Genomic DNA, 14,270 nt, shown 5'->3' on the forward strand with positions numbered 1-14,270 from the left:
AGAGAGCAAACAGAGTAGATGGTGTTATGAAAAAATACATACATCTTAGGTGTATGTGTGTATTTTCTGATGGAAATACACACCTCCTATGACATGCTGCTGGAAAAAAAACTAGAAGTGACAAAGAATGTTGCTGAAAGTACTGATAAATGTGAAAAATACGGAAAAGAAACACACTGAAAGATGGTATAGGTTATCAACAGCGAAATCCAGACTGTAAGACACTCCTAAAAAGAATTGTTTGCTTTCTCTACCAAGTAAAGTAAGGGGCGGGGGGAAATGTGTGTGCGTATGTGTGTGTGTGTGTGTGTGTGTGTGTGGAGAGAGAGAGAGAGAGAAAGAGAGTATGTGTGTGTGTGTGGAGAGAGAGAGAGAGAGAAGCTGGCTGACAGGTAGGCAATCTCTACGTAAAAAAGACACTTAAGAGACATCACAAATAACTGCAGTGCATGGATTTTGCTTGCATCTTCATTTGAACTAAAAATTATGAGATAATATGGGATATTTAAAGGCTTATTTGATATTTGATGACAGTGAAAAATTACTGTTAATCTTTTAAGGCATGAAAGTGGTACTATGTCTATGTTCTCATCTTCTGAGGTACATATAAAATATTCATGGATAAAATGTTCTATATATTACATAATTATATCTCCATTAATATCATGCTGGTTCCAGGACCACCATCTTTCACTTGGACTAATAAAAGGGATTTCCTATGGGTCTTCCAACTTCTACGCTGTCCCTTAAAGTTTATTCTCAACAGAGTAGTCAGATAACCTTTTAAGCATATAATTCAGAGAATAATCTTAGCAAACATTTATAAATGTGTAAAGTGCTGTTGTGAGTATTTTACATATATCATTCATTGTTTATTAATAGCAATCTCAATAACTTGGTTCTGTTCTCACTCCATTTTACAGAGAAGATTAATACATAGCTTAAGTAGAGCAGCCAAAGTGAAACTCAAGCAGATGAGTGTTTTCAATGAGTGAAGTCTGTTGTTTCAGTCACCTCCTCAAACTCTTCATCCACTTTCTCCTGCACGTATAATAAAAAGTTTCCCTCCTTTCCATATGGTATGTTGTGCAGTTTGAATTTCCTCAGCCAGCTTGCTGCTACCCAAGTTCTGTCCCAGGGATTATGGGTTATATCAACAAAGTAGATGGAGCATCTTGTTCTAATTTTCCTGCCCATAGAGAACATTTTTATTCTAATGTATCTTCTCTGCAAAGGTACATTTTTTCAATTTGCATGAAGGTGCCAAATGTGCTAACACAGCCCTGACAAGGCGCTTCCCAACTCTTACGCTCATCAGGTACCAGTAACTCCTTCAGTCATTTAATTCCAGTCATACTGGACTCTGTCAGGAACTAGAATTTGCCAAGCTCTTTCCTACCAGAAGATCCTTGCCCTTTGCTAGAAACACTATTCCCTCATCTTTTTAATGGTGGTTTCTTTTCATCCTAGAGTCTGTTACATGTTGTTTAGAGAGAACTTTTATTTTTTAAATTTTTTCTCTGGCATTCTCTCTGACATAGCATTTTGTTTATGTAAAATGTAAATCGGATTAGAACATTCTCATGCTAAAGTTGATTTTGCTCTTCAGCAAATACCACTGTTGAGATCTAAGGGTGAAAACGACACTCCTGCCTCAGTGCGTTTAGAACTGAGAGATCTATACAACAGAGAGATGGAGATTCAAGTATCACCTTTAGTGGTGATGGTAAGTGGAGAACATGCGTGAGTTGTGAGGTGACAGTGGAATCATGACTTCTTATCCCTGAATTTGCCTCCAGAATTGCAGGCTGATTCCTTTTCAGGGAAAGCCAACTGCAAACGTTTTTCTGCCTGTTTGCACAGGTCCACATGCTCTCTGCTTGAGGTCATACAGATGTGAAAAAGAGAGTGTATGGGAGGGTCACAGCATTTCACTCCCAGTTCCTGTTCCCAGACATACCAATCAGGTAAATCACATATTTTCTTGAGCAGACAGAGAAAAGCTAGAATTGTTCCTGTGTATGTTTATCTGATGAGAAGTCAGATGGAGATTTTCCCCTTTGTTCATTCAGTGGAAACCAGAGGGGTAAAGCCTGAAAAAAAATCTTTGAGTTTCCTCAAAACAAGTGCAATGCAATGTCCTTACTCTGCAAGATTGGCTCACACTGCTGTTAGATTTTTCAGATATTTTGTGAGCCAAATCTGAAACCTTTGATAGCTTGAAATCATCCATGGGATAGGTGACTATTTACACCATGAATATTGAAATGGTGAGTGCTACAAATCTGGTGAGCAGGTCATTAAACTGAGCCAGCACACCACTATGGGGGCCCTGTATGGTGTGACACCAGCCTCCCCACCCCTCCGACCTCCTCACAGGCTACCCTCACCCTGTCACTGGGCTTAAGTAATATGCCTTCCTGAGCCCTAAAGTTCTAGGTTGATTTTTGCCTTTAGTTCTTTGCATTTGTTCCTCTCTAGAATGTTCTTCACTCATACCTTTACATGGCTTATTCCTCTCATTTAGGCCAGGGGAATTGCCATACTCTCAGAGAGGCCTTCTGTAAGCATTCACACTAAAGGAGCCCCCAGGCACTCTGTATTATATTGCCCTTTTTTGTTTCTTCATAGCACTTTACCATCTAACTTTTTCTCAGTTGCTTTTTTTTTTTAACACCTAAGATGTAAATTCTACGAAGCAATATCCTTATCCATCTTGTTCACTGCTGTATTTGTAATCCCTAGAACCATGGCCAGGATGGTCAGTTGAATACATTCAATAACCATGGTTCAATCCTAATTACATGCTTCCATGAGTGAAAAAATGAAGCAGAGATCTGACCACCTTCAAATTTGGAAAGCACTAACTTTTTCTTGTATCTTAAATGGTATGTTTTAATTTTTGAAAAATAAAAATACTACCACGTAGAATGGATGTTTGCTCAGAGAATTTGCAGCATGCTTCATGCTTTATACCAAGAATTCTCCAAAAAAATTGTTGGTAAAGTTATTTTTATGTGAATTCTGGAATGTTTCTTGAAGTCCAAATAGGGACTTCAGAACCCAAACACAATGCTCTCCTTTTAAGCACATTCCAGAACGTTTTTTCTATAAGAGCTAAAAATGTATCTTTCTTTTATAGAAATGCTAATTTTGAGTTTTCCTCCTGTGTTTTGCTTTTAGTTAGTCTATTGAGTTTTTGTTGTTGTTTTAGAAAGCTGTTGGCTCAGCTCTGATCTCCGGTAAAGTCTGAAATAGGCTAGTTACTTGGAATGGAAAAGCCTTTCATTATTAAGCTTGGCATTTACTGTAAAAGCTGACCCCTTAATTAGTTAACTTTGAGATAATTTCACACTTAGAGGAAATGGGTAACTCCTAGGAAACATCTATTTTCTTAGAAACCTGGTTTGCTCAGCAGAACATCTTAACTTTATAGAAGAACGCATTGTACTTGTATTAGGACAAACTGAAGCAGCTAATAACTTTAGCAAGCTTGATAAAAACCAAACAAAACAAAACTAAAAAGGAAGTAAAAATATCTCTTTGCTTTATAGAGTGCAAAGTACAAGTCACAGTAAGAAGTCACAGACATAGCAGCAGGCCTAAATGCCCTACTCTGGTAAATGGTGCATAGTTCTTCAAGATGGTGAAAGCAGATGCACCGTTTGCTATGTCGGCAGTGTCTTCATTATTACTACACATTTTACGGGTGACTCTGCCACGAACTACTCTGTGAACTAGTGCATAGTCCTGACCTGAAGTATTTGATTCTCTTTCTGTAGACTTGAGGTTGTTGGGCTGAGGTCATTTCCTATGATTCTGTGACACTTGTCTTCTTCCCACAACAACAAGATCAATGTTGGGGATGTGATATTTACGTCAAATTGAGCTTGGGAAAGGACGATGAAGTCATAGATTTTAACATGGGAGATTTATATTAATGGAGAAGGAAAACCCTGTGGAGGTGAGCTGTGAGATGGCATTCTTGGCTCACTGTTCTTGATGCTCTGTAATGGTTTAGGTGATGCATGGGTGCCCCTGGGCAAACTTGTGCTTTTGTTTCCAGTATTCTTTATGTCCCTCAGGACCACTGGATTTCCTTCCATGCTAAGCAGTGGCTGGTGTAAAATTTCTCTTTGGGATATTGGCCTCCATTCTCCCTAACCCCTCTTCCTGTCTCTTCAGAATGCAGTGTAACTGCTTTGGTTGTCTGCCTAAACTACCTATAGAATATGTTTACTGAATTGAGTTGCATTCATCATTAATAAAATAATAAAATCAATAAACTATTCCAAATATCCTTTTTTGTTTTAGAAAGGGACACAAGCACAGGTGATTACTTAATTAGATGATATTTGTTTTCATTCATGAAATGTCCGGGTTATAAAAATGACACTGGAAAATCTTCAAGATACTCCTCAAAGCCTATCAGTTTAGACAAGCATTCAGGAATAAAGAGAAAAGAAACTGATATTTACTAACAGCATGAAATGGAATGTCTTTATATATTCTAATCTTGGTTGAGATTTCCTCTGAAAGTGTAATTTATGGCAAAGTAGATGGAATGGCCCTTTAGTGTATTCTTTATGTATAGTTTTTGAAATTCCTGGTTAACAATGTTATAATCTCAGGTCTATGACACCATGAAACAACAACAATAAAAAACAAACAGAAGAATAACTTGCTCTTTCCCCAGTTATTGATGGTTTAGAAATGGTAGGCAGCTGTAACTCACCATCCAGCTGAATAATACAGGGGTGGTTTGGGGTAGGGTGGAGTTGAAGAAGCCTGTGTTATGTAAGTCCCATAGTAATGAAGCCAGCAATGACTCAATGCAATATGGATAACAACAACATGTACAATATCTCCACATTTTATCCTAAAATATATCCATAGACTCAGATGAAAACTTACAACTTAACTATCACTAACAGTCAACTTATTGTCAGAATTTGAAATAAATGTGTACTTGCTACAAGAACTGCAGCAATGAATTAAAAATTTTAATTCATGAACATAAAATGAGTCCACCTACCTGAAAGTATATAGAAATATGTTTTGTTCTCTTTTGTACTTTCTTTTTCCTGAATTCAAATGCAGATTCTGAGTTAAGTAACAACTATATTGATTGGCAGCAATGCTTTGAGGGAAACAGTGTACTGCTCCTTTCTCTGCTGCAGCAGTATCTCTTTGTTATGTTTCTTGGCTGTCTGTATAGGGGGAGTGCTGAGTCCTCATGGTTGCCCATTCACCCTAAGAGGTATGGTTCTCATAATTAAAATATCAAGAGTCAAGATCAGTTCTGTTAGGCTACAGATTTTATTTTGCATATATTTATTATTTTCATAGTATGAAGGGGTACTTTATTTAACATTTATAAAGAAAAGAGGTTTAATTGACTCATGGTTTCACGTGTATGGGAGGCCTCAGGAAACTCAGAATTATGGTAGAAGGCATTTCTTCATAAGACAGCAGGAGAGAGAATGAGTGCCAGCCGGGGAAATGTCAGACACTTATACAACCATCAGATCTCATAAGAACTCATTCACAGTCTTGAGAACAACATGGGGAAACTGCCCTCATGATTCAATTACCTGCCAACAGTTCCCTCCAATGACACATGGGGATTATGGGGTTTACAATTCAAGGTGAGAGTTGGGTGGGGACACAGAGCCAAACTATATAATTCCACCCCGGCCCCTCCCAAATCTCATGTTTTCACATTTCAAAATACAATCATGCCAGCAAAGTCTTAACTCATTCCAACATTAACCCAAAATCCAAGTCCAAGTTCTCATCAGAGACAAAGCAAGTCCCTTCTGCTTATGAACCTGTAAAATCCATAACAAGCTAGTTACTTCCTAGATACAATGGGGGTACAGACACTGGGTAAAAATGCCCATTTCGAATGGGAGAAATTGGCCAATAGAAAGGGGCTACAGACCCTATGCAAGTCTGAAATCCAATAGGAGAGTCATTGAACCTTAAAGTTTCAAAAGGTTCTCCTTTGACTACATGCTTCATGTCCAGGTCACACTAATGCAAAAAATGTCTTCCACCATGTCTGAGGCCTCCCCAGCCATGTGAAACTGTGTCAATTAAACCCTTTTTCTTTATCAATTACCCAGTCTAGGGCATTTCTTCACAGCAACATGAGAATGGACTAATACAAAGTGCTAAGCCATTTTAGTGCCAGAGAGCCAAGGTCAATGAAAGCCCATGAGACCTTGGGAATTTTATGAATAACTATTCAATAAAAAAAAAATCTGTGAGTGCTCTTTCTTAGAATAGATTATTCCCACTTTACTCCCAAGGGAAGAAAAAATAGTCTATGGGAAAATATTGAAAAACAAGGGAAAAGCACTATTATCCTAAACATTCAGAGTACGACAAGAACTTTACAACTTACTTGAAGCAGCAAAAATTCTTCAGAAACATTTAGTACTTTCAATAGGATATCACAATATATGATTCATTTGAAAAATGTTCAGAAAATCATAAAAAGGGGATCATTGTGATTAGAAAACAAACAAAAAATATAGATAAGATATTGAGGGATTATAAGAAAACCAAAAATGTAATAACAGAAATAACATTTTCAGTGGATCCAAAGAAGACTTATCTTGAAAAACGGAATCAGTAATGTGAAACATGAACTTGCCTAGAATGCAGGAGATAAAGAAAGAAAGAAAAAAAATGATAGAGGACATAAAACAAATAAAGTAGGATTCCACATTTTCCTCAGGTTATGATCAGAATAATCAGAAATAAATCAATTATCAAATATATGAATAACGAACTCTTTCACACTTGGAAAGATGTGTAAATATGCAAATTTATGCTCATTTTGCCAAACAAAGTCAACATAAAGAAGTCATATGTAGACTTATTTCACAGACTTTTGAAATATAATTACAAAAAAAGAACACCTACAAAAGACAAACCAGTCCTAAACAGAAAACAAATAAGTTTAACTCAGATGTCTCTTGCAATATTAAATGTCAGTGCAGTAACAAAAGAATTCGAAGGTAAAGAAGAAACAGAGACCCTATAACTTCACGCCAAGCCAAAATATTTTTGTTTTGCTAAGGAAAGAGAAAGATAGTCTCAGATTTTAAGGTCTGAAAAAACATACCACTCAGTTCCTTCCTTTGTTCAGTGTAGGCCCCCATTGGGAAGGTGCATGGATTGTATACTCTAGGGTCTCCTTTCTGCTGTCTTCTTTGCTCTCCTTATAGCAGGTCAACTACATATTGTGTGTGACCTTCACCTTTCAATGCAGATGGAATCTCTTGTTGATAACATACCACAATTATTGAAATGTTTGCTTTCTTCTGGTACTTTGGAGGCACGTGATTATGTCTCACTGCCTTTATCAATAACTCTGATTTGGTATTGCTCAGAGATTGAGAGTCCAGATATGAAGCCTGAGAGCCTGAATTTAAATTTTAGCTCTATTGCCAACCATAGGTGTTACCGTTGACAAGTTACATAAACTCTCTGTTTCTTAGACCACTATATACTGTGGATAATAAACATTATCTAATATTAGGACATGATGATAATAAACATGTTCTAAGATTAAATACATTAATGTATGCAAAACAATAGAATAATGCCTGACCCATGATAAGCACTGTGAAAATGTTAGTTATATCAGCTACTCTATGAGTTGATCACATTACCTAAGCAATAATCTCTAAGAATTACATTGTTAACTCTCCATAAAGTTGTGTTGAATAAAGCAACATGGTAGTTTTAATTCCAGTTAACTAAAGTAGGAATATTTGCTTTTTTAAAACTATTTTTGAGTTATCCTCATTTTAAATTGGAAATAATGAATAAGTGAGTGGAGTATTCAGTTCCTTAGTTAAATAAAATTCAGCCTAGAATCTATAAATTATAATATGTTATCTTTTCTTTGAAGTGTGCCTGTATAGTGCAAGCTCAATTTTTCAAAAAATAGCTAGTCACTTCTGGGTTCTATTACAATGGTTATACTTTCTATTCTAAATTTTGTACATAAATATTTCATAATAACAAAATAATTTTCTTTTATATATATGAGATATAAAGAATAATGTAAAGAATGCCCCTGTACCTATGACTGAATGTAAGCAGTGAAATAATTCTAATAGAGTTGCAGATCCCTGTGTAGTTACATTCTTTATTTCTCTACCCAGACTCCCTGAAGCAACAACTGTTTTGCATTTTTAAAATTTATAATGCTCTGGCTTTTCTTTGTAGTTTTATTCCACCTACTCAATATACTGACGGGTTTAAGTGTTTATGAAATTAATATAAATGACATCATAACCACATATAATCTTCTGCAACTTGCTGTTTTCATTCTATGTTGGATTTTGTGAGATCCAAATCCATGAGAATAGCTGTAGGACATTTATTTTTGTGGCTAAAAAGTCTTACATTATATAAATAGAATGTAACATTCTTCAACTTCTCTCTTATTTCTAGTTGTTTCCAGTTATGGGTTCATGCAAACAAATGTTCTATAAACATTCTTGAAAATGTTCAGAGTATAAGTCTGCAAGTTTCCTTAAGGCAGTAGTTTTCACTGTTGGCTTGAATCTGACCTCACATATTCTGATTTATTTAGTCTGAGGATGCCTTGGGATTGCACAGGAGGCATCTCCAGCAGGTATGAACTAGGAAGTTCAATTTCTTAGGTTAGAATCCTTTGTCATTTACTTACTAGCTATGAGAGTTAGTACAGATTGATATCTAGTTTCTGTGTGCTTCTGTCTTCTCATTGGAACATGGGAGATGATAATTATTCTTATCTTATTGGGTTAAAAAAGTTAATTTATGTTTAAAATAGAGTAGAGCTTATTGAAGGTTCAATAATTGTTCTTCAGTGGTTTTAAAAAGTTGTCCCTAAATGTATTTTTGAGGCATAAATTAGATAAAAAGAGCAGATGGGTTAGTACTGATGATTATAAACAACTGTGTAAACACCACCATAATTTAAATATAAAAGTTCTATCCACCAGAAAGTTGTCTAGTCCTCCTTTTCAGTTATGCCCTCTAAATCTGCCCACAACTGATCTGATTTCTATCATAATGTATTATTTTGTCTGTTTTTGTATTTAGTATAGATGGAAATATACAAAATGTGGACCTTTATGTCTAGCTTTAGTGCAACTCTGTGTATTCAAGTTCTGCACATCTTTTTGCTTGTTTCAGTAGTTTAGTGCCTTTCATTGAAGAATAGTATTCCAGTGTTTGATATAGCACAATTTGTTTAGAGATTCTCCTTTTGATGGAGATGAAATGCCATGAACATTAATGTATATATCTTTTGGTATACATAGTTTTAATTTTCCTTATGGAACAACTAGGACTGGATATTCATTTATCTTTTAATTGAAACACATATTTTTTATTTCTCCTGCAATTGCTACTTTTTCAAGTAGTCATGAATAGTTAATAAATTCATACATTTTATATTATTTTCTTTAGCTGACAATTTTAATTTTCTTTGTTATTTCTGAAATGATATTGAAATATTTCTTTTATATTCTGTATTCCAATATTTTAATTCTTGATGCATTTTCGATATTGAGGTAAATTTCATACACTTTCAATATTTAAGTTTGATCTGGGTTTTTTACTACTTTTGAATCTCATTTGTGTGGCTTTCCTAATGACTTAGCTGTGAGTTTTGAAAATGAGATTATACTTGTGCTATTACCTGTGCAAATCTGCTGAAGTCTTTTCTGTATTGAAGGTTTTTTTTTTTTTTTTGAGACGGAGATTCGCTCTTGTTACCTAGCCTGGAGTGCAATGGTGCTATCTTGGCTCATGGCAAACTCCGCTTCCTGGGTTCAGGTAATTCTCCTGCCTCAGCCTCCTGAGTAGCTGCGATTACAGGCACGCGCCACCATGCCCAGCTAATTTTTTGTATTTTTAGTAGAGACGTGGTTTCACCATATTGACCAGGATGGTCTCGATCTCTTGACCTCATGATCCACCCGCCTCAGCCTCTCAAAGTGCTGGGATTATAGGTGTGAACCACTGCACCCGGCCTTGTATTGAAGTTTTAAAAAATTATTCTTATGAGAGGCTTTAAGTTATTTCTGCCAAAACACAAATTATTTTGAGACTATTTTTAATTACTTTATATGCTTGTGGTTTTTCAGACCATGAACATAGTGTGACTTTGAACCGTAAGTGTACTCAAATGCCAGCTGGCATATTTGCAATCTTAATATTTTTCTTACCCCCAAACCAGAACCAGGTCAGATAAATTCCTTTGCTATCTATTTTTGTTCAGTGGGGTGGGGAGAGATGGGACAGAATTGTTCTTTCTAATTACTGTTTCACTGAGGGTATAATCATTCATGGATTAAAGCTTTGTGTTGGAGTTAGTTTCCTACCTTGTATGGGCCAAAGTCTTTTTCTTCCGAATTCCATTTGGCTATATATATCCCAACTCTCTGAAAACCTGCCTTCTATTTTCACTACTCTTTTACCACTCTGGAAACCAGGTCTTTATTCATTTTTGGTCTCTGAAGACACCTTTTCTTTCGAAGCAATAATTCATTTGAAAGTAAATGTGCCATATTTTATTCATAATTTAAATGTTTTGATAGGAAGAGAACATTGCTAGAAAATATTCATTAGGAATAAAGTTTGTGTTAGTATTAAGTGGAAAATACGTTTTACTTTACAAAAAAATGGGCATAAAAATCATAGCTGAAATATCGACTATGTGTCAGAAACTATGATAAGGGCTAATAGTGTGTTATGATGATCCCAATGAGACAAGATAAAGTCAGAGTTAAGGAAATGGGCAAAGAGAGCAGGAGATGGAGTGGGTGAGTTATGTGAGGTAGAACCCACAGGATCCAGGAGTTTATTGAGTAGTGATGAGGGAAGATAATGAGGTTGGCTCTGGCTTTCTGACTTGGATGATGGTGTTGCCAAGACAATTTAAAAATTGGCATGATTCATTCCTATGAAATGCCATTGTGTGAATGTCTGTATGTATGTGTGTTTCTCACATCTGGTATCCTTCATTCTTACCCATCCTTCAAAGTGAATTGCAGAACACCTCTTTTTAATGTGAACATCACTCAGATTTCCAGGTGAAATTGCCCCATACATATCTCTTGCAAGATTTGCTGGTGAAGCTCTCAAGTTTCCTCCCTCTCCCACAACTTAGTTGGGGGAGGACTTGTTATTGAGTGGTCATATCCCAGACTCCTAATTGGGCCACAAGTGTCCCTCTGTCCTCATGTAATCGGCTTTCTCGTTTCTCTCTCCCACTTATCCTCTGGTAGCAGAGATGACACAGGGCCTGTTCCTGGTCATTTTTGTGCCATACTTCCCTCCTCACCAGCGAATCTTGCAAGAGACATGTATGGGGCAATTTCATCTGGAAATTTGTGTGATGTTCACATTAAAAAGAGGTGTTCTGCAATCCACTTTGGAGGATGGGTAAGAATGAAGGATACCAGATGAGAGAAACACACATATACACAGACATTCACACAATGGCATTTCATTCCCTCCTCAGTGTCTTTTCTTTCAAGCACTGGCCTGAAAGTGATAAGGATTTGGTTTAGATTTGGGGGAGAGCATGAACATTTTGCACTTCTCATCTAGGCTGCCTGTCTTAGTCCAGGCACAATGAGTGTCACTCTGCTTTCTATTCAATTATTTCTCGTATGTTTATCTACCATGCATCCCTCTTAGGAAAAAAGGATGATTGGTAGAGCAGCGTATAGGCACTGCAACACCACAGAGTCCTCTTTCTGACTTGGGCCTGACCTTGGACTTCTCTCTTTGTCCTTGTAGAATCCAGTTAGAGCAACAATCTTGCAAAGTCATTGTGACTAAATCCCCCACCCTTGTTATCTGAGCATCCTCAATATCTTACTACCCTGGCTTACTGCCTTCAGCAAGAATTCTGTTGAGTCAGTCTAATAAGAATCCCTTTTAACCAAACTCTTGCTTTTAGTGATTTTCCATCCACTGAATCCCATCCTACTCCTTAGTTACACATCTCCACTTGTCATTGTTGGCGTTACAGTTGTGTCCAATCCCTACTCTGCAAGACCCAATTGCAGTGGCGCCTACACCTAGCACCATAGTCCCCCAACTAAATGAAGTCTTTCTTACTATTTTCTTTTCTATTTTTTTTTTTAACTTTGGACAAATTACATTGAACAGAGATAAACTGAGGAAAGAACAGTGCATGAATCAGGCAGCCTTTCCACCACAACAAGGACAAATTCAGAGCAACCGAGGCACTCCTGTGTGGTTTGAGAGGATTTCTGGACAGAAAATAAAAGTGATGTACAGCCAACAGAAGTGAGGTGCAGAAACAGCAGAATTGGTTACAGCTTGTCATTTGCCTTATTTAAACATGGTTTGAACGTTTAGCTGCCTTTAATTGGCTGAAATTCGTAATTGGTGTAAGAGTAGGATACAATCTTTTCACACATCTAGCTAGGTCACAGTTCACTATGTTTGGAGAAATCTTTATTCTGAACTTAAAATACATAAGGAGGCAACTTAAGGCTAAACTTTAGAATGTCTTTAGCAAGTATCAACAATATTTTTCTTTAGCAAGTATTAGCAATCATATTTGTGAAATCCTTTATTATTATTATGACTTATTTGCTGATCATTTATTTCTGTGAGTTGCCTTACTAAGATTGTAAACTCCAGAGGACAAAGGTTGTTCCATATATATGTATACTAGCCAGTGCCAAACACTTTGCTAAATAAGTCATAATCCTTCAAGAAATCTTCATTGGGTTAGTTTTCATTGTGACCAATAACAGCAATGGAAGCAGCAGTTCTACATGATTCCATTATAATTTGTTATAGTCTAAAATAAGAGTTTCGTTTGTTTTCTTTCTTTTTTTTGCATTTGGTTGTTTGCATTTTAGGTTTTGGGGTACATGTGAAGAACATGCAAGATTGTTGCACAGGTACACACGTGACAGTGTGATTTGCTGGCTTCCTCCCCATCACCTGTATCTGGCATTTCTTCCCATGGTATCTCTCCCCAACGCCCCCCCTCCACTGTCCCTCCCCTATTTCCCCCCAACAGACCCCAGTGTGTAGTGCTCCCTTCCCTGTGTCCATGTGTTCTCATTGTTCAACACCCACCTATGAGTGAGAACATGAGGTGTTTGATTTTCTGTTCTTGTGTCAGTTTGCTGAGAATGATGGTTTCCAGGTTCACCCATGTCCCTACAAAGGACACGAACTCATCGTTTTTGATGGCTGCATAATATTCCATGTGTATATGTGCCACATTTTCCCTGTCCAGTCTATCATCAATGGGCATTTGGTTGTATTTTCCTATTGTACTTTGCTATTGTAAACACTGCTGCAATGAACATTCGTGTGCATGTGTCCTTATAGTAGAACGATTTATAATCCTTTGGATATATACCCAGTAATGGGATTGCTGGGTCAAATGGAATTTCTATTTCTAGGTCCTTGAGGAATCGCCACACTGTCTTCCACAATGGTTGAACTAATTTACACTCCCACCAGCCGTGTAAAAGTGTTCCTATTTCTCCACATCCTCTCCAGCATCTGTTGTCTCCAGATTTTTTAATGATCGCCATTCTAACTGGCGTGAGATGGTATCTCAATGTAGTTTTGATTTGCATTTCTCTAATGGCCAGTGATGATGAGCATTTTTTCATGTTTGTTGGCCTCATGTATGTCTTCTTTTGTAAAGTGTCTGTTCATTTCTTTTGCCAACTTTTGAATGGGCTTGTTTATTTTGTTCTTGTAAATCTCTTTTAGCTCTTTGTGAATTCTGGATATCAGCCCTTTGTCAGATGGGTAAACTGCAAAAATTTTTCCCCATTCTGTTGGTTGCTGATTCACTCTAGAGACTGTTTCTTTTGCCGTGCAGAAGCTGTGGAGTGTGATTAGGTCCCATTTGTCTATTTTGGCTTTTGTTGCCAATGCTTTTGTTGTTTTTGTCATAAAGTCCTTGCCTACTCCTATGTCCTGAATGATTTTGCCTAGATTTTCTTCTAGGGTTTTTATGGTGTTAGGTCTTATGTTTAAGTCTTTAATCCATCTGGAGTTAATTTTAGTGTAAGGTGTCAGGAAGGGGTCCAGTTTCTGTTTTCTGCACATGGCTAGTTTGTTTTCAGTAGTAACGTAAGGCTATGGGAACATGGTTACAAATGTGTGCTGTGTGGCCAAGATAGAAGCAAAATAGCAAAGGCATAAGATTATCACATTAATATTATGTGTAGTATTTTGATCTA

This window comes from Callithrix jacchus, chromosome 10 (genome assembly GCF_049354715.1).
Source record: "Callithrix jacchus isolate 240 chromosome 10, calJac240_pri, whole genome shotgun sequence".
NCBI classification, from domain to species: Eukaryota; Metazoa; Chordata; class Mammalia; order Primates; family Cebidae; genus Callithrix; species Callithrix jacchus.